Genomic DNA, 25,690 nt, shown 5'->3' on the forward strand with positions numbered 1-25,690 from the left:
CACTTCCCATTGTTGGCAACCTTTGTGTAGGGTGGAAGATAATGAAACTCACACATATAAACATCCACATATTGCTAGTTCCTATTCCTGTATAGTCTATATGCAGATAGAGACTCGAGAAATCAATTGAATTGGGTGTAGTGTTTGGTTTTGGACCCTGGAAAAAAAGAGATTGAAATACATATTTTACATATCAGAGCAGATCTGGCCTCCAGTTGGTTCTCCCAGCATCCCTCAGTTCCTACCTGGCATACCCTGACCCCAACCTTGAAGTTTTTAGTCAAGTGGCTAGGCTGTCCCTCCCCCAGAGGCTCCTCTCTAAATAATCCATACATCTCTGTCTCCCCTCTGTGTATATATGTGTGTGTGTGTGTGTGTGCGCGCACAAGTGCGCTTGCGTGCACACACACATGTGTCCTTTCTTCCCATTTCACCCCCAATGGCAATTCCTTTGGTCTCAATCTTTGGGGCCAGTGAACTCAATCAAGACCAGCTTCCCAATAAACCTGCCTTTAATATAATCTAATGTGGCACAAATTGGCTTATTTCACTGGCAGAGAAATAACCTATAGATGGTGGCAAAACCCAGGAGAAGTCCCCAGCCTGATGGCCCATGTCTTTCCTGTCAACATAGGGAACACTTGTGTCCCTCTATCCTCTTCTGATAGATACATCATTTCTTTGGACTCTTTGAGTAACCATCCCCAGCTAGCCTTTTAAGGCAGAGGGCCCTATGGGCTCTCTCTACTGAGTCGTGGCTGCACCAGAGTTAGCCTCATCTGAACAAAGACCAGGTCTTTGTTTGTAGGGAACATGTGATCCAGAGAGGTCTTATCTGAGGTTACTGCCACAACATAAGCTGTTTGATCTCAGACTATGAATTGGGGTGCTGATTCAATAGTGTTGGGATCTCTGACAACTGCTGGGAAGATGGGTACCACGGGATCTAGAACAAAAATTTATTCAAATTTGTCGGAACCCCCTGTGCCCAGTGCTTTGGAAGCTGCACTCTTCTACTCTTTACTGCACTGCTGCCTAGCCTCTCCCTTCCCTCTTCTCTCCTGTCCTTGTGTGGCTTCAGTGGCAGCAGGTGCAGCCACAGCATCAGCATCAATTACAATGATGGTGACCCACCAGCCTGCTCATTTTAAATCATCCTGCCATACCTATAGGAACAGTGACACCACCTTGATCTCCAAAAAGATATGGACACAACAAGAAAGGACTCTGTTAGTGATTGTTTCTGTGATGATTTGTATAGGCTGGGCCCAGGGAGTGGCACTATTAGAAAGTTTGGACCTGTTGGAGTAGGTGTGGTCTTTAAGTCCTTCATCCTAGCTCCCTGGAAGCCAGTATTCTGCTAGCAGCCTTCAGATGAAGATGTAGAACTCTCAGTTCCTCCTGCAGCATGCTTGCCTGGATGCTGCCATGTTCCCACCTTGATGACAATGGACTGAACCTCTGAACCTGTAAGCCTGCCCCAATTAAATGTTGTCTTTATAAGAGTTGCTTTGGTCATACTGTCTGTTCACAGTAGTAAAACCCTAACTAAGACAGGTTCTAATGCTTTGATTTCATTGGGAATCGGCTTTTCCAAATGTTGAAGGTTCCAGCCCCCAATTGCTTTTTAAAATTTTTTATTAATTTATTTACTTTATGTATGTGAGTACACACTGTCTTCAGACACACCAGAAGAGGGGCATGAAATCACATTACAGATGGTTGGGAACTACCATGTAGTTGCTGGGAATTGAACTCAGGGTCTCTGTAAGAGCAGTCAGTCCCCTTATCCTCTGTGCCATCTCTTCAGTCCCCTTCCCCATTGGGTTTTGATCTATCAATAAAGATACCAGTGGCCAATGGTTGGGCAAAAGGAGACAGGGTCCGACCTTTAGATTTGAGAGAGCTAGGAACTGGGAAAAAGGAGACACTCAACCCTTGGCAGCAGTGAACTCACCAGGCAACAGCTTCCCAATAAACCTGCCTTCAATACAACCCATTATGGCTTGAATTGGCTCATTTCACTGGTGGATAAATAACTTATTATGGAGATCAAAGGGGAATAAAATTTGGAAAGTTGGTTCTTTCCTTCCACTGTGAATTCCAGGGATCTAACTCAGCTTGACAGGATTACATAGCATCACTGTCCCCTGATGAGCTATATTTGCTGGCTCAGTCTTTTAAGTGTATGTGTGTGTGTGTTTGTGTGTGTATGAGTTTACATATTCAAGCTAGAGTTTAATATCCATTGTTTTCCTCAATCACTTGCCACACTAATTTTGGTTTTTAGTTATTTGGTGGAGGCAGGTTCTCACTATGTAGCCCTAACTGTCCTCAAACTCACTATGTAGACCTGGCTTGCCTTGAACTCACAAAAGTTCTGCCAGTTTCTGCCTCCAGATGCTGGAATTAAACTTGTGGTGCCCTATTTTCTTGAAGACAGGGCTTTCAAGGAACCTGGAGCCCACTCATTTGTTCTGGATACTCTAACTCCACCATCCACCCACATACTCTGCACTCCCCCAATGCACTGGGATTACAGGTTTGCACCATGACATCTAGCACTTTTTATGTAGGGGCTGGGAAGAAACTCAGGGTTTTGAGCCTGCCTGGCTAAGCCATCTTCCCTGTACCTATAATTGTAAATTGTTTTCTTTAGTACCTGAGATAGACATGTTCCATCACTGTGAACATCCCTAACTCTGTTTGGAGTTTTGTGATGTTATGTATTGCTCAGACCAACCTAGCCTCAAGACTCTCCAGTTTCAGCCTCCACAGTGCTAGAATGGGTGTATGCCAACACACCCAGTTCCCTTTCATGACTTTCTAGAGTGGTTTGGTACTGAGCAAGCCTTCCTTAAAGTTCTTAGAATACTGCTTGAAATTTCTATTGCTTGAACTAAAAATAACGTGTCTGGTTTCGATGCTTGGGTCTATGGCAGTCATTTAGACATCAGGAGGAGAGCACATATGAGAGTTAAGTCTTCTGTGGAGAGAAAGAGAAACTGAACCCAGGGCCACCATGCTTTCCATAGTTGTGCAGAGTATCAAGCTCAGGGTTCTCCCCATCAGTGTTCTGTCCAATTACAATTTAACAATCAGGTTATTTCAGTCTGGGTTTTGGAGTTGCAGTCAAAATCCTTAATTGATATAATTGTATAAATAAGGTAAGTCCCAGCTCTGAGGGTGTCCTTCTATTGCCTACTCTCATGCCCCTTTAGCCTGGCACTATATTCATGTGATTATATTTATTATTATTATTATTATTATTATTATTATTATTATTATTATTATTATTACTGTTATTACTATTATGATGACTATTATATTGCTTAAATTATTTTATCACCTGGCTCCTGCTATGTATCCTATCCTGGCTTTGAACTCTGAAACCTCCTGCCTCAGCTCAGTTTATAGGCATGTGCTACTCCACCTGGTTGATATAATCTTTTGGAGTAGTATTATGGTCACCATTTAGCAGAAACAGAGTTCCAAATGTAGAGTGACTGTCTAAATGCATTGACAAAGCATGGCTCAGTTACAGGGCACACCCAGGAAGGCCATCAGTCAGTGCCCCAGTACACAGATACAGCATCACCGTGGGACCATGCTAAGTTGCCCCTCTCATGCCACTTGGATCTGGACTCATATTCAGGGTCAGTTTCTTGCCTGCTAAGTCACTGAGGGGGATGCTGGCCCATTGAAGACCTCTTCCCACAAGTACTATGGCCCATAGACACCTGAGAAGAAGGCAGAATTTCTTCTTTTGACTGGCAGGTCTTGGGTCTGTTCTTGTCCTGTTTTCCAGGAAAGTCTACCTGGATATTACAGGTCCACTTCTCAGTCCTGACCACTCTGACTCTTCCAGTCCACTAGAGTTTGCCACCATCAAGGGACAAGTCAGTCAGTTTACCTCACTGGCTAGTCACCCCAGGAAGAGCAGAGCCCAAGCCACATCTACTATTACTGTGTTCCTAGCACAGAAAAGTATAACAGAAGTGAAGGTCTGTGGATGAGTTTGAATATTCTTTGCATCTTATGGCTAGGGATATCAAGGCTCAGAATGGTGAAATCATTTGGCCAAAACAAAGCCACTAATACAGAGGCTGACATGGAGTCCAGGCCTAGAGCCCAGAAGAACTGGGTGTGCCAGATGAGCTATGCAAGAGGACAAGACACAGAAAAACAAGAACAAAACAGAAACAAAAAGCACAAAAACCACCACTCTCACCAACAAGGTCAGAAAGCCCACGTGGTCAGAGTCTGAGAAGAAATGGGAGAAAAGGAAGGAGGAGAAAATGACTGTATCAGTGCCCTGAGGATCGGAGGACATAGGAGCAGAGTGGCTACTCCTCACCTCCCAGTGGAGCTCTGTGAAAAGACTGGAGAGTGTGCGGGGCATTCCAGTTGATCTAGTCACATGCGGCCCAAAGCCCAGGCCAGGTGTGACCAGGCCAACAGCTACCTGGGGATGGAGACATAGTTAGCATGGGAGGCAGCAGAGAGGTGCTGATGCAGATCTGTCTGAGCATCCAGAATGTCCACCTGATCATTCTTATCCTGACTGAAGCTGGCAGTGTGCGAATCCAGCAGCAAGATGAGTTCAGTGAGACCATGGAGGTCAGAAACTGGGCAGAAAATCTGCAACACCAGTACCATGGCAACAAGGCCAAGGAAGAAGTGTGCTGTGACAAGCATCTTGTAGAGGGCCTGGGGCTTCCCCAGACATATAGTCCCCCAGGCCAATGGTGGACAGAGAGATGAAGCAGAAATAGAAAGTATCCAGAAGGCTCCAGGCCTCCTCAAGTTAGGGGGAGACCGCAGCCAGTATCAGGAAGAATATAGCCACTATGACCATGGCCACCAGGTGCCAGCGGGCTGCCCGCTGCGAGTGCCAGCCCCAGGACAGGGTCAGCTAGGAGAGGGGTGCATGAGTAAGAAGCAGTGACAGGCGCTGGACTGAGGCAGTCATTAGTAGCATGGTGATAGGCAAAGATGCAACGATGATGGAGAAGGCCTTGCCTGCATCTGTCAGTGGGGTCTTGGAGCCATAGCCCAAGGTGTTGACTAGCGTGCTGGTCAAGAAGAGCACAGAGGCGAAGTCCCACGCGGGGTCTGAAGTGTTGGCGGGTTCCGAGGCATTGGCCAGCTCTGAGTGGCCCAGCTGTCCAGCCGCCAGCAGAATCTCTACGAAGGCCTCCAGGGCATGAGCCACCACACACGTGCAGCAGCAGCTGTTCTTTCAGCATCCCCAGCTCTGCCCACAGCTGGGCTTCTTGAGGTCATTCCAGCGGCACCACAAGCAGCACTCCCAGTGCCAGGTACCTGGTGTAGGCCGCCAGGAGTGCGTCCGACCCACAGTGCCCATACCATGCACTGACCTGGCCCCCTATTATCTAGGTCTTATAAAATATCTCATGACAGGCTCTCTGGGTAGAAGTTTTCATTGCAGCTCATGCCAACCACTGTCTTCCTTTCACATGTTGTTTGGAAATTAAGGCACATGATAGGTTCACTTTTCCCTTCAGCCCCCCGCCCCAGCTTCTAGATTGTTCTCTCATCAATTTATAAAATAATCTTGTCTTTGTGCAGAAACTGGATTCTTATTCTTTCACCAGTTAAAGCCCAAATTCATCAGAATCCATCAGAATGTGATTGTTCAGATTTAGAGTGTTTAAAGAACCAATTAAAGCTAAATGAGGCCATAAGGGTGGGGTCCTAATCCAATATAAGTGTTGTCTTTTTGAAAGAAAGAAACACCAGGGTGGTGTAAGCTTACTGAAATGTGTATGTGAGGATGCAGAGAGGAGATGATGGCTACCTGTAAGCGAAAGAGAAGCCCCTGCGACCAATATTGTGATCCTGGACCTCCAGCATCCAGAACTGTGACAAAATCAGTTGCTATACTTCAAGACACCCAGAGTGTGTTGATTTGTAGTGACAACCCTTGCAAACTAAGCATTCTGCTTTAGTTTAGTGATTCTTATGTCTATGATGACCTTAAATCTATTCAATTCCCACAGTATATTAAAGAGGATGAGTATGGACTGTAGGTATAGATCAATTAGCAGAGTGACTGTCTAACCTGCAGGATGGTCTGTATAAACCGGTGAGGATTGTACATGCCTGTATTTTAAGCACTCAAGTGTTGGAGACAAGAGGATCAGAAGTTCAGGTGTCCACTTAGTGTGTTTAAAGACAGGTTGGGCTCATGGGAACCTGTTTTCAAAATGTGAGCATAAGAGAGTGACTGGTGAGAACATGAAGAGAGACAGAGACAGAGACAAGAGACGGAGATGTTGTGGCACAAACTAAATAATGTGACCATGAGTTTATTTTTGACATTTCTCTATCTATGGTAGTGTCTATGTCCTCTCTCCTTTTATCTGAGTTAGTAAAGACCTGGGTTGCTAGGGCACCCAGTTGTTGTCCACAGAGACTTGAAGAATGTTTTCATATGGAAAGAAATCCATACATGTGCTGTTAGAACTGTTTAATAAGCATGGGGGCAACATTGTGCTTGTGATCATCTCAGTCTTCATGTGTATATATGCTCCTGTAGAGGCCAGGAGCAGATATCTAGTTTCCTTGGTTCTGGAGTTTTAGGGAGTTGTGACCTGTTTGGTGGTACTGGGAAATGAAGTTGGATCGCCTGCAAGAGCAGTAAGTGCTGTTAGCCATTGAGACATCTATGTAGGTAACCATCTTCATGTTTTAAAAGCATAAAAATTATTCTTAAATGTATGAGTGTTTTATCTTTATTTATGTTTGTGCATTATGTTTGTGTCTGGTACCTGCCAAGGCAAGAAGAGGGAACTATAGTTGTAGATGGTGCAAGCCACCATGTGGATTACTGGAATCAAACTTGGGTCCTCTGGAAGAGCATCTAGTGCTATTAATCTCAAAGCCATCCTTCTAGTCCCAACTCCTTCTCAATTTTTTAAAGAGTGAAGAGTCTGGGAGGGTGGTGTCTCAGTGGTTAAGAACTGGTATAGCTCTGCTGTAAAGGAATGGAGTTTTGTTGCCAAAGCCCATGTCAGACTGTTGACAACTGTTTGTAAAGTCAAATCAGAACCAAATCCAAAGAACACATATGCCAGGACAAGAAATGATGCGACTGAACTCACGTTTTCCACAGATCAATGGTGGAAGAATAGTTACACTTTTGTTTCTAAGAACTCTACTTGGGCTGGAGAGACGGCTTAGAATTTAAGAGCACTGGCTGTTCTTCCAGAAATCTAGGTTCAATTACCAGCACCCACATTGTTTCTCACAACTACCTGTAACTTCAGTTCGTAGGGATCCAGTGCTATCTTCTGGGCTTTGAGAACACCAGGCATGCATGTCATATCCACTATGAGAAAAAACACTCATATATAAAAAATAGAATGAAATAAAATGGTTCCAATAGCATCGCATTTGCCTGGGTTCTGGGAATCTTAGGAAATTTTGAATTTCTACCACAAGATTGGTTTCAGCTTTCTCATTCCTCTCAGAGTTTCCATAAGTCTGTAGTGAGAGCCAAGTACTTCAATTCCACCACAGGAACCGAAGAGTTCCGTGTAGGATGGAGATCTCAGCTGGTGGTAAGTTGTGTTCCAGCAACCGAAACTTACTTTTTGAATGGCTGTTAAAAGTGATGGACACTTTCTAAAATCCTATGAAGGGTCAGATAAGAAAGTGGCCCAAGAGCGAAGCAGAACAGGGATGAAGGAGGCAATCGACAGGGAAACGTGACCAACTAGAGGGTGGGCCTCACACGGGCGGGGTGATGTAGGCAAGGGGAAAGATAAAGAACGCGGTGTAGAGGTCTCACAGTACAGCAAAGATCCCAGCCTAGAAGGGGTCTCGATCAAAAGCAGTGAGGAAAGAGGAGATGGTTATAGCCGAGGAGTAACACCCCTACCCCAGAGGAGAGCAAGCGAGGGACCAGAGGACCCGGTATCAAAGGAGAGAGGTGAAGGGCGAAAAGAGACCCAGTCACAGCGGGTAGCGTGTGGACGACATCACAGGCTCGGTGCGTGTGTTGGGAGCAAAGATGATTAACTAGAGAACCACGTAGACTTGGCCACGCGCCAGACTGTGGGGTAGACCGCCGGTCACCGGCCCGTCCTCTATAGCTCGACAGTTCGGGAAACCAAGGGTCGAAAGTGACTCGGAGGGTCTGCAAGTCCCTACTCCCAGCACCCAGGGCAGCACGGATGATGCTCGCACCAGTCCCGCGGCCGGATTCCGGCGCTGCGGTTGTGAGCCTTCTGTCGTGGGGTTGATGAGAGCTAAGAGCAACGGCTCCATAGGCTAGAGCCCGACCGTCACCTTCGATCCACATCCGGCTCTGCGCGACTGCGTGGATTGGCTTAGCCTCCAGGCCCGCACCCCCTCTGCTACGCTGAGGCTGGGCATTGGGCGCCCTGGTGACCAGTTGGCAAGGCTCTTGCTACGGAGTGTCTGACCCCGCCTACGGTTGGAAACGCAGGGAGGACTTTGCTGTTGCCTTGGGAGGAGTGACTGGTCTGGCGGTGTTTTAAATGGCTCAGGCTGGGGAAACCGTGTCTGAGCTGTCTCAGGTCAAAAGGGAGAAGAGGCTTGTGGGCCGAGCTCTAGAGCCTTCAGCCCAGAGCTGATTTATTCAGAGCCCAGCATGGGTTTCCTGACTGCTGTGACTCAAAGCCTGGTGTGGGGAGCGGACAAGATGAGCAAGTGGACAAGCAAGCGGGGGCCAAGCACCTTCACTAAGAGTCGGGGTGCCAAGAAAACAAGCATCTATACTTCTGATAGGCAGTTTGTGCAAATAAAAGAAATGGTTCCAGAATTTGTCGTCCCGGACTTGACGGGCTTCAAGCTCAATCCCTACGTTAATTATCGAGCTCCTGCAGGGATAGACACACCTCTGACAGCCAAAGAGCTCTTCCAGGAAACAGTTGCACCCGCTATCGAAAAAGACTTTTTTTTTTTTTTTTTTTTTTTTTTTTAAACAGGTGGGGTAGCAACACTTTATTAGGCTAGGCCAACCAGGAGGCAGCACTGGAGTGAATGGCCCCATAGCACATTAGGGGCAAAGACCTCCAGGTGTATACTACTTTTCAGCCCTGCCTCAGTGCTGTCCACTCAAGGCTGGGCCATGGATTGTGCAGCATAGGTCTGGAAGCGGGTGTGGGCTCGCTGGTGTGTGAGCAGTCTTAGAGACATTGTGTCCACAGCTGCCTCCAGTCCTGGCTGCTGAGTGATCTCCACTGTGTAGTCATTAGCCAGTTGCAAGGAGGCCAGCATGGAGCGGCACACCTCAAAAGCAGGCTGCCCTGCTACAAGCTCTGAAAAGGGACACCATTCATTGAGCTGGGGGAACCGGGAAGCCAACTGGTCCCCATAGATATGGATATCAAAGGGCATATGCTGCTCCTGCTTCTGGAGCAGGGGCTGGATGGTATCTTCCCAGTCCCTGATGCGTTGGCTCAGCTCTGTCTCCTGGATACACTTCTGGGAGGTGGCAATGAAGAGTTCCACATTTCTTCGAACCAGCTCCTTGTATCTCATGGCCTCTGCATCAAGGTCAGCAGCTGCTTTGGGCATCACCCCTGCAGGCTCCTCCACATACTCCTCGGGCTCTAGAAAGTCATCTGCTACCCCGAGGTCCTCCTCTGTAGGCCACAGATCCTGCTTGGCCCCAGGTAGCCATCTCTTGTTTATCTTACGTCTCCGCAGTTTCTGAAGGGTCTCGAGCTGTTCTTTCACGTGTTTCCAGTACAGGACTTCCATGTCTGCAAAGGTTGGGCCCTTCCACCGAGCCCTCCTGCCGTCAGGGTGTTCAGCATAGGCATCCTTGTACCACTTGTGGAAGTTCTGCAACTTGGTGGCACCCTTCCTCTTGTGCTTCTGTCCTGGAGCCTCCTCCACACCAGGTGGCACAGAATAGGGTTTCCCTTTCTGGAGGACCTTAGATTCTAAGGAGTCAAAAGGGTCCAGGCTCTGCCAGGGGTCTGGGGTCTCCTGCAGCCGAGAGGCAGGCTCCGGGGCCCCTTAGCATGTATCTCCTTGGCAAGATGGCACTCTGCTGTGAGGTCCTGGGCTCTGCAGGCTCTAGAGCAACCTTCAGGGGCTCTGCTCCATCCTCTGCATCCTCCTCTCCACCGCTGAGCGCTGGGCCATCTGGCTCTTGGGAGATGTCAAGTACAGGAACAGGACTCCCGTTCCTAGACACTTCCTTGGGCTGCTCGTCAGCGTCCTCGGGATCTTTCTGGCTCCTGGACATGGGGTATGGCTCCACCGGCACCACAGGCACCACGGGCACCACAGGTTTCACAGGACACATTCCCACTGGATCTAACATAAAGCAGCCTCAGGGGTTAGGAATACACGTGTTCATCCTGAAATCCTTCCGGCTGGCCAAGACGTCACCCTGACAGCTATACAAGGGGCCGCTGTTCTTTTCCGCTTCATCAGGGGCCACCAGGGCCATGGGCAGTAGGGGTATGATAAACGGCTCACCGGATGCCTGATCATTTTTCAGATCCACATTAGCCAGGGAGTCGGGGAAGTCGTCCAGTGACAGGAACTCATTCTCTGTTTCACAGGGAGTCGCTGAGTTGACAGTCTTCTTTCTCCCATCATCCTGAACTAAGGAGAGCTATTTGGCCCGCCTCTTGCCAGAAATAAAATCGAGAGCCTGGTAGACCAGCGAGTAGAGGTACTCCACCTTCTTACTGTAGACACAGGCTGAGCCCTGGATCAACAGTGCTGCCTCAATGAAGTTCATTGTGGTTTTGCCTTCATCAAAAGAAATGCAGATCTGGTCCAGCCAGCTGTGCTGCCACGTCCACCTCCCAGTTCTTAGTGAGATCCCTGATGGGCTGCAAGAGGTGAGCAAAGCGCACCTCCACATCCTCCATGTCTAGAACGGGACTAGAAGCCCGGAACCATGGCTCAACCTGCTACTGGTTCTGGCACCATTTTGGTGCTCCCGCCCCGGAAGTCTTGAAAAAGACTTTAAAGAGGGACTTTTGATGCTGATAACCTGGAGATATATGGCTTCGAGCCCACACAGGAAGGCAAGCTGTTCCAATTGTATCCTAAGAATTTCCCACGCTAGAAGACCATGAGAGAGGCCAAAGGTTTGTCTACAAAGTGGAGACAGTGCTGACCAAGCCTTGGATTCTGAGTGTCTCAAAGAGTAGGGGCAGCTTCCTAGTGCACTTCTATTAAATGCCTTTAGTGTCTCGTACAAAAAAAAAATCCCATGAAAAGATGGTTAATATCATATTTACTTTTACCAAATAGCTGCTGAGTTCTTGACTTAGAATATGTGGAGAACAGAAACACTTGAAAGTATGGAGAAATGGGTCATTGTATAAGTGCTTGCCTTGCAATCATGCAGAACTGAGTTGAAGATACCTTTAGAAAGTCAAGTGGAGGAGTCTGAATCTTGTGCTTTTTATATGTCCACACATTGCGTAATAAAGGTAACCAACAATGTGTTGCATGTATCTTTTTTTTTTCAACCTAACGCATAAGATTAATGCGATTTCAGAAAAAGGAATGGGTTTAATTGGTACTGTGCCATGGGAGGTATCAGAATAAGAACTGAGGACTTTGAGTTTGGCTGTCTGGAGTCCACATCCATGAAGGTGGAAATTTGGAGTAGTTCCAAAGACCCAAGACAATATGGAGTGGATTAATTGGAAGATAGGAGGTGGGAAAAATATAAAGAATATTTATAGGTTCTAAGATTGTGCTGTGAGTTTTTTCACAGAAACAAGTCTGTTTAATGAAACAAAGCTTATCGCCTTCTTTTTCTCCTTTCCCTTTCTTTCCCTTTAGTTCATCCTCAACTAAATTTAATGTTTCTCATATGCTAGTTAGATGCTGTGCTATTAATCATGTCCCTTACTAGGGGATCCTAGGCAGTAATCTACCACTGATTCACACCTCTTGTCCCTTACTACTAAATGATTCTAGGATGATGCTCTAATGCTGAACTACATCCCCAGCATTCAATTTACTTTTTGATTTCTTCATTTTTTTCCCCCACAAATGTGTGTCTGTTTTCCCTGTGCTTGCAAGGTGCATAAGAAAGTCAGCAAAGACCATTGGATCTCCTGGCATTGAATTTACAGATCTAAGCCTACATGGCAGTACTGAGAACAGAACTGAGGTCCGCAGGAAGAGCAGACAATGATGTTATGTTCTGAGTAGTTTTTTCAATCCCCCTTTACTTTTTATTGTATAGAAATGATCCCAGGAAATAATCAAACTGGAACTCTTCCTGTATTGGAATCAAGCCTTGAATATGCAGTTCTCATCACAGCCTCAAATAACAGTTGGGATTTTTGGTGTGAGGACCATGTTTGGGTCTTGAAGGGAGGCAACATGATAATTCATATGTTAATGAGAATGCTCTACTAGAAAGTATATCCTGGTGTTATTGTTTGTTTGTTTGTTGTTGTTATTATTGTTTTGTTTGTTCTTTCCCTTAGCTTGGAAGACAACAGAAATTAAAAACTCAAGAGTTGAATTTCTGGGAGGGTGTGAGACATATACTGAGCCAGAGTGTGTGGAGAGGCCACTTGAAATGAACGACAACTCTTGCTCTTCGGGTAGTGGTACACACAGCAGCATGGAGAGATGGCAGCTGGTACAGAAAAAAAAAATCCAGAAATTGATATCTTTTTCTTTTAAAGAACTCTGAAAATGTCAGATAAAGTGATTATAATTTGAGAAGCCATCAAAAGGAGAGAATAATCAGTTTACTATGTGTGTTTTGTGTGTGTGTTTATATTTATGAAGTTGAGTACAAAACTTAAACTCCTAACTCTGTTATTCTACGTGTTTTAAATTTTTATTTGGTCAAAGCGTCTTTCTAAGACTGTAACTTATTATTGGACTGGATAGTCAGGCAAGGATATTTCACAGATTATCCTGTCTCTGTCCTGTTCCACAACTGAACTTGTAGATGTATGCCACCATGCCTTATTTTGCTATGGGTGCTGTAGATCTGAACTCAGGTCCTTATTGGATGGCAAGTGCCTTATTAGTGAGCCATCTTTCTAGCCTGGAGTATGTATGCACATATTATTAGGAAATGAACATGGTAAATAGTAGAGAGAGTTAGCAAAAATGTTCTGCTTCTGAAAGTCACTTCTTCAGAGCCATGGTTTCACTAGTTATAAAATGGGGATGTGTGTCCTAAGATAACTATAATGGGATAATTGGCATATGTTTCGGTTTCACCATACACAGGCCATTCTAAGCAGCACATGATTTCTTCTGTGACTCGTAGATCCTGACTTGCACAAAAGAGTGATTGACCTTTAGCCTATTTGTCTTTCTACCTTTTATTTTATGTCTTAGTTAGGGTTTTATATTGCTATGAGGAGACACCATGCCCATAGCAACTCTTATAAAGGAAAACATTTAATTTGGGCTGACATTCTGTTCCAGTGGTTTAGTCCTTTATTGTCCTGGTGGCAAGCATGGGGCTATGCAGGCAGACATGGTGCTGGAGGAGATGGAATCCTACCTCTTCATCTACAGGCAGCAGCAAGAGAGTGTGATACTGAATGTAGCTTGAGCATATATAAGACCTCAAAGTCCACATCCACAGCGAACCACTTTCTCAGACCTATGCCATCAAGTCCATAATTTCTAATAGTGCCACTTCCTATGAGCCAGGCATTCAAACACATGAGTCTATGGGGGCATTTTCTATTCAAACCACTCCATTGTCTTCTCTTGCTGTGCCAAAAATTTTATATCAATGATTTTAGGTCTTTGGAGGATATTGTATCTTCTAAGTGGCGTTTAGGGTCTTTGGAGGAGGGAGGAAGAAAACCTGTATTCAGTCAGGTACATATAGTGGGATAGGGTTAAGAGCTTGGCTGGGGTCAAATGGTGACCTTACCTTATTCCGACTAGGAGCTTAATATTCAATCGTGCAATGGTTATGTTCATTATAAGTCATATTATTCAATATTCACAATATCTCAGGATGCACATAATGCTTTACATTACTCAGTAGGATCTAATTAGCAAGAGCCATTAGGATAAGTTGTAAACTCGTAATGAACTTGTTCAAGTTTTGGCAATGTCCAAAAAATCAGTTTTTATTATCACAATCATGTTCTTATATGTAGCTCTTCTCTGGGTAGCTCTTGAACCCAATATACAGTCAAAGATGATCTAGAACTTTTGATTCTCATGTTCACATGAATTAAAGATACATACCATCACACTCAGTTTTATGCAGTGCTGTGGATCAATCCCAGAGGTAAGTACATGCTAGTCAAGTACTTTCCCAGCTGACGTACATCATCAGCCACAGAAACATGTTCTTCTCTAAAATGCAAAGTTCTACAATATATCACTCACAAGTAAGCCTTAGAACACAGTACAGAGCATGGTGAAGACAGAGTTAACATTTATGAAAGACCCACCTCATCCAACAGGAAAAGTTTTGTGATTATTGACATTTTCTCCTTACTTGAAGTATTCATCAGAAAACCATTCTTAGTCAGCTAATGAAGAAATTGAAAGTCAAAGAAATGACACTAGCAGCATTAGAGATATGCCTAGAAAACAGATTCATCAGGACTTATTGAGAAAAGTGACTACAGGATCTTCGCTTGGATCCCAAGTACCTACACGAAGCAAAATAAAAGAAAAGGAAACAAAACAAAACAAATTAAACCCAAATGAACTAGGCACCACACCCAACTCTTAGGTAGTGCTAGGGAGTCAGGCATGTGAACAGATCTTTGTTGTTGGTATATTATTTTTCAAATTAATTTTATTGGGTTCTCATACCTCCATCTCCCTTCTAATCCTTATTGCAGCATAATCCCTTCCAACACCAAATCATTATGAAAGAAAGAATATTAGAGGGGAAATTGTCATAGACTGCTATAAGCTACTGCTTGCTGATTATGGGTATTGGGTTTCTTTGGGCACATTCAATCTTTATCTTTAGAATATCCAGCAGTCTAGCAAATCAGCAATCCAGCAGTTCAGCAATTCAGCAATAGAAAATGCACTAGCGGGGAGTGGCAGGCAACCTCTACTTCTTTGGAGCTCCTCCAGCCCCTCTAGGGGATCTGACATTTATTTCCTCTTTAGAGTCTCCAGACTATCAGCAGCGGGCAAAAAATCCCACAGCCTATCCTGGGACTCCAGACAATTTCAATTAATGGCTGTGGACAATCTGAAGTTGCCACATATCACACATCTAAAATTAAACGAACCCCAAATTCACATTATACTGGAGTTCACCAGACAGTAAACTGTCAGATCTATAAGGCTCATCTACAGTAAGAGACCATATATTTGCAAATAAGGTGGAAGGTCAACTGAAACAACACCCATTGGCTTGTGACATACACATGTACAAGAGAAGAAGCATGGGTGTGCACAGGTGTAACCATGTGGATCATACATACAGAAAATAAAAAGAATATTAATCTGATTGTAGACCCTTTCTCAATTGCACATCAACCAATCAACCAAAGAAGTGCTAAGTATTAGTATTCCTTTCTATTTTTTATACTATAGGAGGGGTTATCAACTGAGGGTCATTATGTCATCCAGAGGATATTTGTCATCTATAGATATAGTCATTATCATAGCTGAACAAGAGTTGGTTCCAGAATCTACTATTTGAGGTCAAAGAGCTGCTACACATCCTGTGGTGTACAGGACTCCACTATACCCAAACACGATTAAGTACTGACAGATGTCAACAGTGCTAGGGTTGAGAAATCTTGACAAACATATCACAATATCCTGGTTAGGACCTTAGTGAAAAGGATGAGTGATAAAAAAGAAAAGGAACTGCTATGAGAAACTAAGGAGAGAAATCACCATTGCATGGTGATGGGGGAATAGTCAGCTAATGTGGAAGATTCATGACAAATGAGGCACATTAGTGACTCAAGTTTTGAAGATCTGGAATTAGTTAAACTAGGGTTCCAATGCTTGTCACTATTGATAAAACCAAAACCAAAACCAAAACCAAAACCAAAACCAAAACCAAAACCAAAACCAAAACCAAAACCAAAACCAAAACCAAAACCAAAACCATACCAAAATTCTTAGAATATGGTTTTGGCTTGATAAAACAGAGATGTTTCTGTCTCTCAATATTGACATGAGAATTACAGGTGAGCAACTTATGGGTGTGTGTTGTGTGACTTTTCCTGGTGAAATATGACACATGTCTACTAACCCCAGAAAATCCATGATAGACTAACAAAATCATTACAACAAAGAGCAATTTTGTGAACTGATGTCTTCTACCATGCCTTTATAATTTCAGCACCCTGAAAGATGAAGCAGAAGGTTAGGTTTATGAGGTCAGCTGAGATACATAGCTAACCCTTTCTCAATTGCACATCCACCATCCAACCAATCAATCAAAGAAGTGCTTAGTATTAGTATTCCTTTCTAAAGATAGATTGATAAGCCTAGGACGTCTATACTGGTGCAAAATTACCTTATATTTTATGCAAGTACAGTTTGAGGTACGATTAATAAATGATATAGTTTCTTTCTACACTTTTATTTAATTATATCACTGGAGATAAAACCTAAAGTTGTTTGCATACTATATAAGTATGCTACCATTAAGCCCAAGCCTCATGTCTTCAATGGGGGACTATTGGCAAGTAGATGTTTTACCTTTGAGCTCTGTCCCATTCCCTCAGAGAAGATTCTAGAAAAGCACTACCTTACTGATAAAACAACCACAGGCCTATAAATAAATCTGAAAAGATAGTCTGTATGTAGATTTTGTAGCACCCATACTATAGAATAAGAAAATATATCTACTTTCTTGAACTTGAATAGATTTCAAGCTTTTCGTTCTCCAGAAGTTAGAAAAGAAATCAAGAAGTTCCCTGAGGTCTTCCCCCATTGTGTTATCATCCAGAATCATGTCCTGTGGGCATGGCTCCAGAACTATCTTAGGAAGCAGTGAAGATTCAAAATACTCTCTGTGCTGGTCAGGATTTGCATTTAAAAGTAGATGGAGAGAGAACTTCAGTGAACAAAATTGTGATTTGTTTAGCAGAAAGCAAGTGACCAGATTCTGGTGTAGAGGTCACAGGGCACATTCAGCAACATCTGTCACATGTGGTGTGTTAGGAGGACTCAGATCTAACTAGATTAAAGTCTGTCCATTTATATAGCTTTCAGGGTCATATTTTCTCTTAATCTCATTCTAGTTAAAAAAAAAAACAAACAAGAAATGACGAGCCTTTTAAAATTTCTATATACCACTCAGAATTCCAAGCACATTAAGTATAGAATGCATGATCTTTCAGGAGAAGACCACAAACTCCACTAAAATTCACCCTTTAACCCACATAACAGTAAAATGTGCAGTAATGTATACCAAGGTGTAACAAACTTCACCTCTAACAGGCACTGAATTGAATATAGAGATGGTACCTACCTGTTCCCCTGTTCAGCCGTGTATAGAATGTTCCTTCATGTTTTAACATTCTCTTTGTTTTAGATAAGAAACCAAGGCACCAACAAGTATCACCAGTAACCACACTTATACATTACCAAAAGGTCTGCATGTGCCCTTAGTTTTGTTGTGATATCCTTGGAACTGCAGTGGTTTTAATCTCTTTCATTGCAAAATTTCAAGAAGATCAATACTCTAAAACAGCATTTGGTCTTCCACAAGATTGAACCATAAAGGGTCACCTTAGTTCCTTCCATATGTATACCGCTCACCTCATATATAATTACAAAAATGCCCTTGAAATCTACAATGCACAGTCCATTGGGCTGCTACTCATTCTATGGTTTATCCCATCAAGTATCTCCTGTCTGTCTGTCTGTCTGTCTGTCTGTCTGTCTGCCTCTGTATGTCTGTGTGTCTGTTTTTCTTTCTCTCTGGGTCTTTTACTCTTTCTCTCTGGAGTGTACAACTCATTCTTTGGTATACAAGCTTTCTGATTAATCTTTTCAAATCTCTCTACTGAATTATTTCTTTTGTGAACATGACAACTGATGAAAGATGATCTACTAAGTCCATTGATTTTCTTGAAGTGCTAAACTCCTTTCACTTATATTTTGCTGTCTGTTCACTTTCAGTACAGTATCACTGTTGAGACATGGGGGCTTATTATTTTTTTGCAATTAGTTTAAAAGCAGTAAAAGTTTTAAGATTGTGACAAATGTGGAGAGCTATGTTACCCCAGAAAGGCATGCAGTAAAGTGTTAGTTTTGGAACATTATTGCTAAAATGGCTCTCCTGTAGTGGTAGGTGGTGTACATTCTAAATAATTGAGTCAAATATCTGAGAAATGGTTGTTTTTTGAAAACTTTCAGGTGCAGACAAAATGGAAACCAACTACTCCATCCATCTGAATGGATCAGAAGTGGTGGTTTATGATTCTACCATCTCCAGAGTTCTGTGGATCCTCTCAATGGTGGTTGTCTCCATCACTTTCTTCCTTGGTGTGCTGGGCAATGGACTAGTGATTTGGGTAGCTGGATTCCAGATGCCATACACTGTCACCACTATCTGGTATCTGAATCTAGCATTGGCTGACTTTTCTTTCACAGCGACTCTACCATTCCTTCTTGTTGAAATGGCTATGAAAGAAAAATGGCCTTTTGGCTGGTTCCTGTGTAAATTAGTTCACATTGTGGTAGATGTAAACCTGTTTGGAAGTGTCTTCTTGATTGCTCTCATTGCCTTGGACCGATGCATTTGTGTCCTGCATCCAGTCTGGGCTCAGAACCACCGCACTGTGAGCCTGGCTAGGAAGGTGGTTGTTGGGCCCTGGATTTTTGCTCTGATTCTCACTTTGCCCATTTTTATTTTCTTGACTACTGTTAGAATTCCTGGAGGAGATGTGTATTGTACATTCAACTTTGGTTCCTGGGCTCAAACTGATGAAGAAAAGTTGAACACAGCTATCACTTTTGTAACAACTAGAGGGATCATCAGGTTCCTTATTGGTTTCAGCATGCCCATGTCCATTGTTGCCATTGCTATGGACTCATTGCTGTTAAGATCAACAGAAGAAGCCTTGTTAATTCCAGCCGTCCTTTACGAGTCTTTACAGCAGTTGTGGCTTCCTTCTTTATCTGCTGGTTACCCTTTCAGCTGGTGGCCCTTTTGGGCACAGTCTGGTTTAAAGAGACATTGTTTAGTGGTAGTTATAAAATTCTTGACATGTTTGTTAATCCAACAAGTTCATTGACCTACTTCAATAGTTGTCTCAATCCCATGCTCCATGTTTTAATGGGCCAGGACTTTTGACAGAGACTGATCCATTCCCTGCCTTCCAGTCTTGAGAGAGCCCTAAGTGAAGACTCTGGTTAAACCATTAATATGGGCACCAGTACTACTTCATCTCCTGCAGACATGAGATGAAGACTACATGAAGATAGGGATGAGGGATGCTTTTCATCCCACTTCAGTCCCATTCTACTTTTGTCTTACCTTATGTTGTGTCCTATAGCATTTTTAAATCTGAAAACAAAAAACCAAAACCAAAAAACTTCTGTGTCCACTGAATGTGGGAAATGCAATAAAAGTCAATATTGTTGTTTTTTTTAAACTAAGCCTGTATATCCTGAATAAAACTAATGTAGGTAAAACTAATTCAGCAATGCACTACATGAGAGGAAAAGAGTAATGCATTCTCACAAGGTTTATACAAGATAGTAAATATTAAAATTAAATTATTCTATTTCATAGGCTGAGATGATGTCTGATTGGTTAACAAAATATTTGCTTTAGTAGAATACCTGGGTTTAGTTTCAACTACTAACAGTACCCAAATTATAATTGATAGTAATTCTATCTCTAGAGGATTCAATGGCACTGGACTCAGTAAACACTTTATTCTGTCTGCGCACAAACAAATAACTAAATATAAAATAAAATTAAAATTATTTTATAATTAACAGGTAAGTTTTTGCTGGGCATGCCTATAATCATAGCATGTGTCAGACAGGAGCGTGAGAGAATAGTTCTAGTCCAGTCCCCAAAACAAAGTGCTGTGGTTTGCCATGAAACAGATATAACTGGAGATGGTCACAATAAATAAACTAAATGGGACACACCTATTATAAGTTATCTTTTAATTATGGTTCTTAAATTTTTTATAGAAACACAGAATCATACACATGTGTGTGTATGTGGTGCTTGGTGTGTGTTCATGTGTAATGTGTATCTCTGGTGTGTGTTTATGATATGTGTATTGTGTGGTTGTGTGCATATGTGTGTGGTATGTGTAGTGTGTGTGTGTGTGTGTGTGTGTGTGTGTGTGTGTATAAGTAAGCCTGCCTTGGCAGACAAAGGCGATGAACAGGAATGAGATTAAATGAGAAAGGGAGGCAAGTTGTTCAAACCATCAATGTACACATGTACATGATTTTTAAATCCAAATCAATGAATTACAATATAAACAAGATAAAGGAATAAGGAAAACAGGTAGTAGAAAATATTCAATAATGTCTTCAGGTCTTTGGTTTATATGACCACAATATACATCACTCAGAATCTTGGCACTAATGATCTCTGAGACAAGCAACTGCCATTTTGGAGAGTTTAGCATCTCCATGTACATAAGAGCATCCCAGCTGGGTTTGTTGTTGGTTCAGACCCCTCCTAGAGGGACAAAGTAAGTTACATGATTCTTTTTTGAGTATCCAGTCTCCTCTGCTGTGTGGCACCTCTTCACCTGGCTTAGGAACAGGATAGAATATATAGAGGCCTAGGAGAACTAGAACCTGGGCTCTATCTATGCAGCACTGGGGATTTCTCAGCCTTGCTGAGGAGGCTTTTTAGATGAGGTTGTGTGTGGAAAGAGTGTCTCTAATTATGTAAACAACCCATCACCTGTTTGTGAAGCAGCTCAATAAACTCATTGGTTCTCCAAAGTGAGAGTCAAGCACAGGGTTTGTCTTTGGGATTGGAAATGCCGATAAAGAAATAGCTTATGTTATCCACCCCAGCCCCACCCCACCCTGGGCCATTACTTTAGTACAAATGTTAAAACCAAGATGAGACTCTCCACTATTAAGAAATACTGTAGGTCAGAGTAATGGAACTGCTGTAGTAAAGACCTCCAAAATCTCAAAAAATAAGGAAGTTTCAAGTCTGTGTTTTGATAGTGAGGAAGGGTCAGTAAGAAAGAAAATTATTTTGTTTAACCATTTTGTTTGTCTGTGTGTGTGTGTGTGTATGTAAGTATGTTTGTGTGTGCATGTACCCTCTATCCCTTGTATATCTCTACTGTTCCTTCCACACATTTTCTTCTCTCTCTTGATTGTTTGAAATTATAACATAATCATATCACTTACTTCTTCACCTTCCTCTATTCAAATCTTTCCATACAATCCTTGTTTTTTTCATATCCATGGCCTGTTTTTAAGATTAATTGTTGTTACATATAGATAGGATGAATTCATTTATTTGCTATTGTGAATACAGCAGCAATAAGCACAGATGAAAAAGTGTCTATACTAAGCTATAGACTTCTTTGGATACATGATGATGAGTGGAATACTTATGTATAAGTGTTTATAAAAAGTAGATATGTTAAACTTGAGTCCCTTTTCCTTCCTCTTGTCTGGATTCAGGGTACTTTAATAAAGAGAATGCATTCATTTAGAAGCAGAAGTTCTACTTGAATCTAGTAGGAGATGGAATTGTCAAACACAGAAAACTGAAGCTTCTGGCATGGCTGGCTCCAGAGTCTTTTGTTTTCTGAGTAGATACAAAGCAACTTACTGGATGCTGTGCGCTTGCTTGTGGTTGTCCAAGCACACAGCAAGGACATAAGTCAATCCTGCTGCTCAGCACTGTGACGTCATGGAGACAACTTAGAAATGTTGTTGTTGTTTGTTGTTTTTTTCTCTTTAGTGCCCCTTGCTGTATTCCTAAATGCGGCTGCACAAGGAAATGTGACTGATAAATCCAGGAAATCCCTATCACTTCAGAAGGGAAATTTAGGGTTGGCTTGTCATTTCAACTACAAGCATTAAGTCTTTTTAAAGAAAGCCTGCCCAAAGAGTCATCATCTTGCCCTGCTGCTGGGCTCCCCCCACCCAACTCTTCTGTCTCTTGCACAGCTCCTTATTCCACCAGAGTGATGGTTTCTAAGAGGCTGAGGCACCACAGATGCTGCAGGGAAAACACTGTCTCGAAGAAGGTCACTTTCCTTTTCTCTCTTAACCTTTTTTTCCCCCCAGCTATTGGTGAGGTTACTGATTGCTCAGCGTGTATGACGTCCTTGGATCAATTCCTACTACTGTATAAAACCAGCCAGTCATTACAGGTGTTGGGTATCAGTCCTAATACTTTGATTTAATTTGGCCCTCCCAAACTGGGGATCTAGATTTCCAACAGCTGAAGGTACTTGTCCCCAATTGGTTTTGATTGACCAATAAATAGCCAATGTCCAATGGCTGGAGAGGTAGACTGAGGATGGTCCTTTGGATTTGCTCTGGTAAGATTCTGGAAGAGAGGGAAGGAGGCAGAGAATAACTATGATTCAGGGATGAAGGATGGGACATAGGAGCTGCAGGAGAGAATGTCAACCTTCCATGTAAGAATTCAGGTAACCGGCCACTTACTCGATTGGGCTTTGAGTAGCAGAGGGAGGTTTAGGTGCCTTAAGAGTACCGGAGGGGAGTATTTTCTAGTAGGGGAAGGTTTAGGAATGCCCAGACTTTGAGCTAGTTGTAGCCTGTCAAAAATTAACTGACATGTGTGTGTGTTGTGTGTTTCATTCATGAATCCAAAGACTGTCCTGGAGGTGTCTGGTAGCATGATGAGAGTAAAGCAGATAATCAAAGTTATCACTGAACTTAAGAGTCAGTAGATAGAGTTAGGAGAAGGGTTTTATGTCAGTCTCAGTTCACCAAGACTGCCACAGCAACAACAACCACAAATATAAAGTCTGCTGTAGAAACAAAAGTATTCTCCTAGTCACACCCAGATTAGCTCCATTCATGTTAACACTCTTTGTCTGTATCCAGAATCTCCTGTCAGCAGTTTAGTCAACACTACCTTCAAGAAGAATGTAATCCACACTCCAGAGGAGGTGGAAAGTTTTACAAGGATCTGGTGTAGTTGTCCCTGAAAGGAGAGTTTGGGATGAAGTTCAGTAGCCTACATAACCCTTCAGAGAAAGCCTCCTGTTTCAAGAATTTTGTGCAAAGCCCTGTACACCCTACTGTTGTTTTGAGGCAGTAAGTAGGTGGCGCCAAGTTCAATTTTAATATTTTGTTTTTCTGACAAAGCAGTTTCACAGAAGTATTTGGTAGCATTAATGGTTAAAAAAAATTCCTTCCATTTCTACCCCCTCAACCCAACTACATATCCTGTATCAGGTAAATCAATACTTCTTAATCAGGCCAAGCCATCTAAGGTGTGGCTTGGGTAGAAAAAGGTTTTGAGACATATTGAGACAGAGAGGAAGGAAAACCTCTGATTCAGCAACAAAAGCCCAGTTTTCTTTCCCTCTACTCTACCAGGGTCTACCAGGAACCTTCTCAAATTTCATACCAATGCTCACCAAACAGTTACTTTATTTCATTTTACTTGTTATCTGTAATTTGTGTGTCTGCATGTATATATGCAAGCATACAAGTGCCTGGTGTCTGTGGAAGCCAGAACACTTGTGTTGTAGGTGGGAGTGAACTCTCATATGTATGGTGGGAACAGAACCCAGACCCTCTGCAAAAGCAGCAAGTGATTTTCACTAACACACCATCTCTTCAGCTCTTAAATAGTTATTATTGACAAGTGTGCTATCTATCAAATGAAATTGCTATCTCAGGATAAGTTTTGGAAGATAAAGCCAAAGGATTAGATCGTTAATATTGAGGTCTGGACCTTGTTATTAGCTGAGACTGGGTGTGGTTTTTCTTTATAGACATATGAAGCTGCTGACAAACCGTTGACACATGAATTATCCATAATTTCTTCTTGTAAGCAATCCATTTCTAGCAAATAAAATGTGTTGATGGGCCCACACTGGAAATTATTGGACAGGTATACATTTCATCATTTATGAGATGGGTGGGTTGGCCTGTTAGAGAATCAGATATGGCATCACATAGATGTCGTCAGTAATTTTCTGGACTAGAGAAAAGTCCATTGAGAATTTGTGTATGCATCTACTTTGTGATACTGCCTATATGAAGTAATGATAGGTTGAGGACTGAAGGGGGAAAGAGATGACCCTTAGCTCTATGTATCCACTACTACAATACTCACTTCCCATCCCCAGGAACTTATTCTCCGTTGGTTTAGTGGTCTTTGGCTAAAGGAAATAATGTTCCCACCCACATATATAACCAGTTCACTAATCTATTTTCTCTCATTCCTTCTTCCTCTATTGCTACTTTTTATAATTTTGTCATTCCTAGCAGTATAACCTTCTTTCTTGAACAGTTTTTCTCCCTTGAACTCTTTTGAGCTGAATGACTTCTGTTTCAGTGTTTTGTGTCTGAACAGCCATAAGATGGCACACAGTATCCAGTAAGTTGATTTGCATCTGCATGTAAGACAAATCAAAAAATCCTAGAGCAAGCCATGCCAGGGATGCTTGTCTTTGTATTTTAAAAAACTTTTTATTATTCTTTGTGAATTCGCAACATGCACCCTAGGCTGCTCATCTACTCATCCTGTTGTATCTGTGCTCCACCCTTGCAACGCCCACAAGGGGGAAAACACCCACACATACAAAGAAACAGAACCAGACCAATGAAAACAAACAAAACATAAAAATCATCTCATTGTGCAAGCTGTTTTATGTCAGTGTGTCCCATGGTATATCTCTGTTCATGCATATCGTGCTAATGCTCATTGCTATAATTCATTGTTCTGTTCTGATATCTCTAGCATTTGTGACAATGTTAACATTGGATCCTCAGCAGTACTCTTTCTGTGTCTTATGTTGTTCTCATCACCTTTTGTACCAGGGAGATCCTGCAGCTTTGGATAATCAAGACTGGCCTTATTGTACATCCCAATAGTTCAAGGATGGTATAGAATGTCAGGAGCCATCTAAGGAGATGCTAAGGTTCTCACATGACTTTCCTGGAGATGGTCCACTATTTTTACAGAGTCTGCAATGAATGAGCCCTGAGTGACAAAGTATCAAGGGTCTTCGTCTCAGGATGGCTTCTTGTAGCTGATATGACTTTCCTGTTCCTGTTACAGGGTCTATGGATTCCTGGTCATTAGTCAACCCAATAGAGCAAATTTCCTGCAGATCCACATAAATATGAACCTTTATGAGTTAATACTGTTTAGAGGAATAAATTATTTTCGGGAATTCCTGATGTGATTGAAAGAATTTCTGGAAGAAAGATTTAAGAAATGGTTTTAGTTGTTTTTCCAGAAAGATATAATGCTGGTTAGAATCAAGAATAGAATGTGCCTATCCCTCATAAAATATAATGTAAAGGCTGTATAGTAATGAATACAATGAGCTTTCACAACTACAATATAAAGAGAAATAGGCTTGGGACAAATTTGTGATCAAGGAAAGCATTCTTTGTAGGTAAGATCCAAGGATAAACCACACGTGTACTCTGTGATAAAATGAACCAATGCAAAGCTGTTGCTTTGAACTTATAATGGATTAACTTATAGAATGAAAGACTGCTTTAAACTTACTATCAACATCCCTTTTTAAACTCCCCTTTTGTGTAACATTTT

The 25,690-nt window shown here is 42.5% G+C and overlaps 4 pseudogenes; 2 read left to right on the plus strand and 2 right to left on the minus strand.

Annotated features, from left to right (window-relative positions):
* On the minus strand, positions 4,465 to 5,342 carry Gm7531 (predicted gene 7531; annotated as a pseudogene).
* On the plus strand, positions 8,642 to 11,083 carry Gm9481 (predicted gene 9481; annotated as a pseudogene).
* Positions 9,112 to 10,795, minus strand: Gm7535 (predicted gene 7535; annotated as a pseudogene).
* Positions 18,328 to 19,550, plus strand: Gm5966 (predicted gene 5966; annotated as a pseudogene).

The sequence above is a fragment of the Mus musculus genome, chromosome 17, assembly GCF_000001635.26.
Source record: "Mus musculus strain C57BL/6J chromosome 17, GRCm38.p6 C57BL/6J".
NCBI lineage: Eukaryota > Metazoa > Chordata > Mammalia > Rodentia > Muridae > Mus > Mus musculus.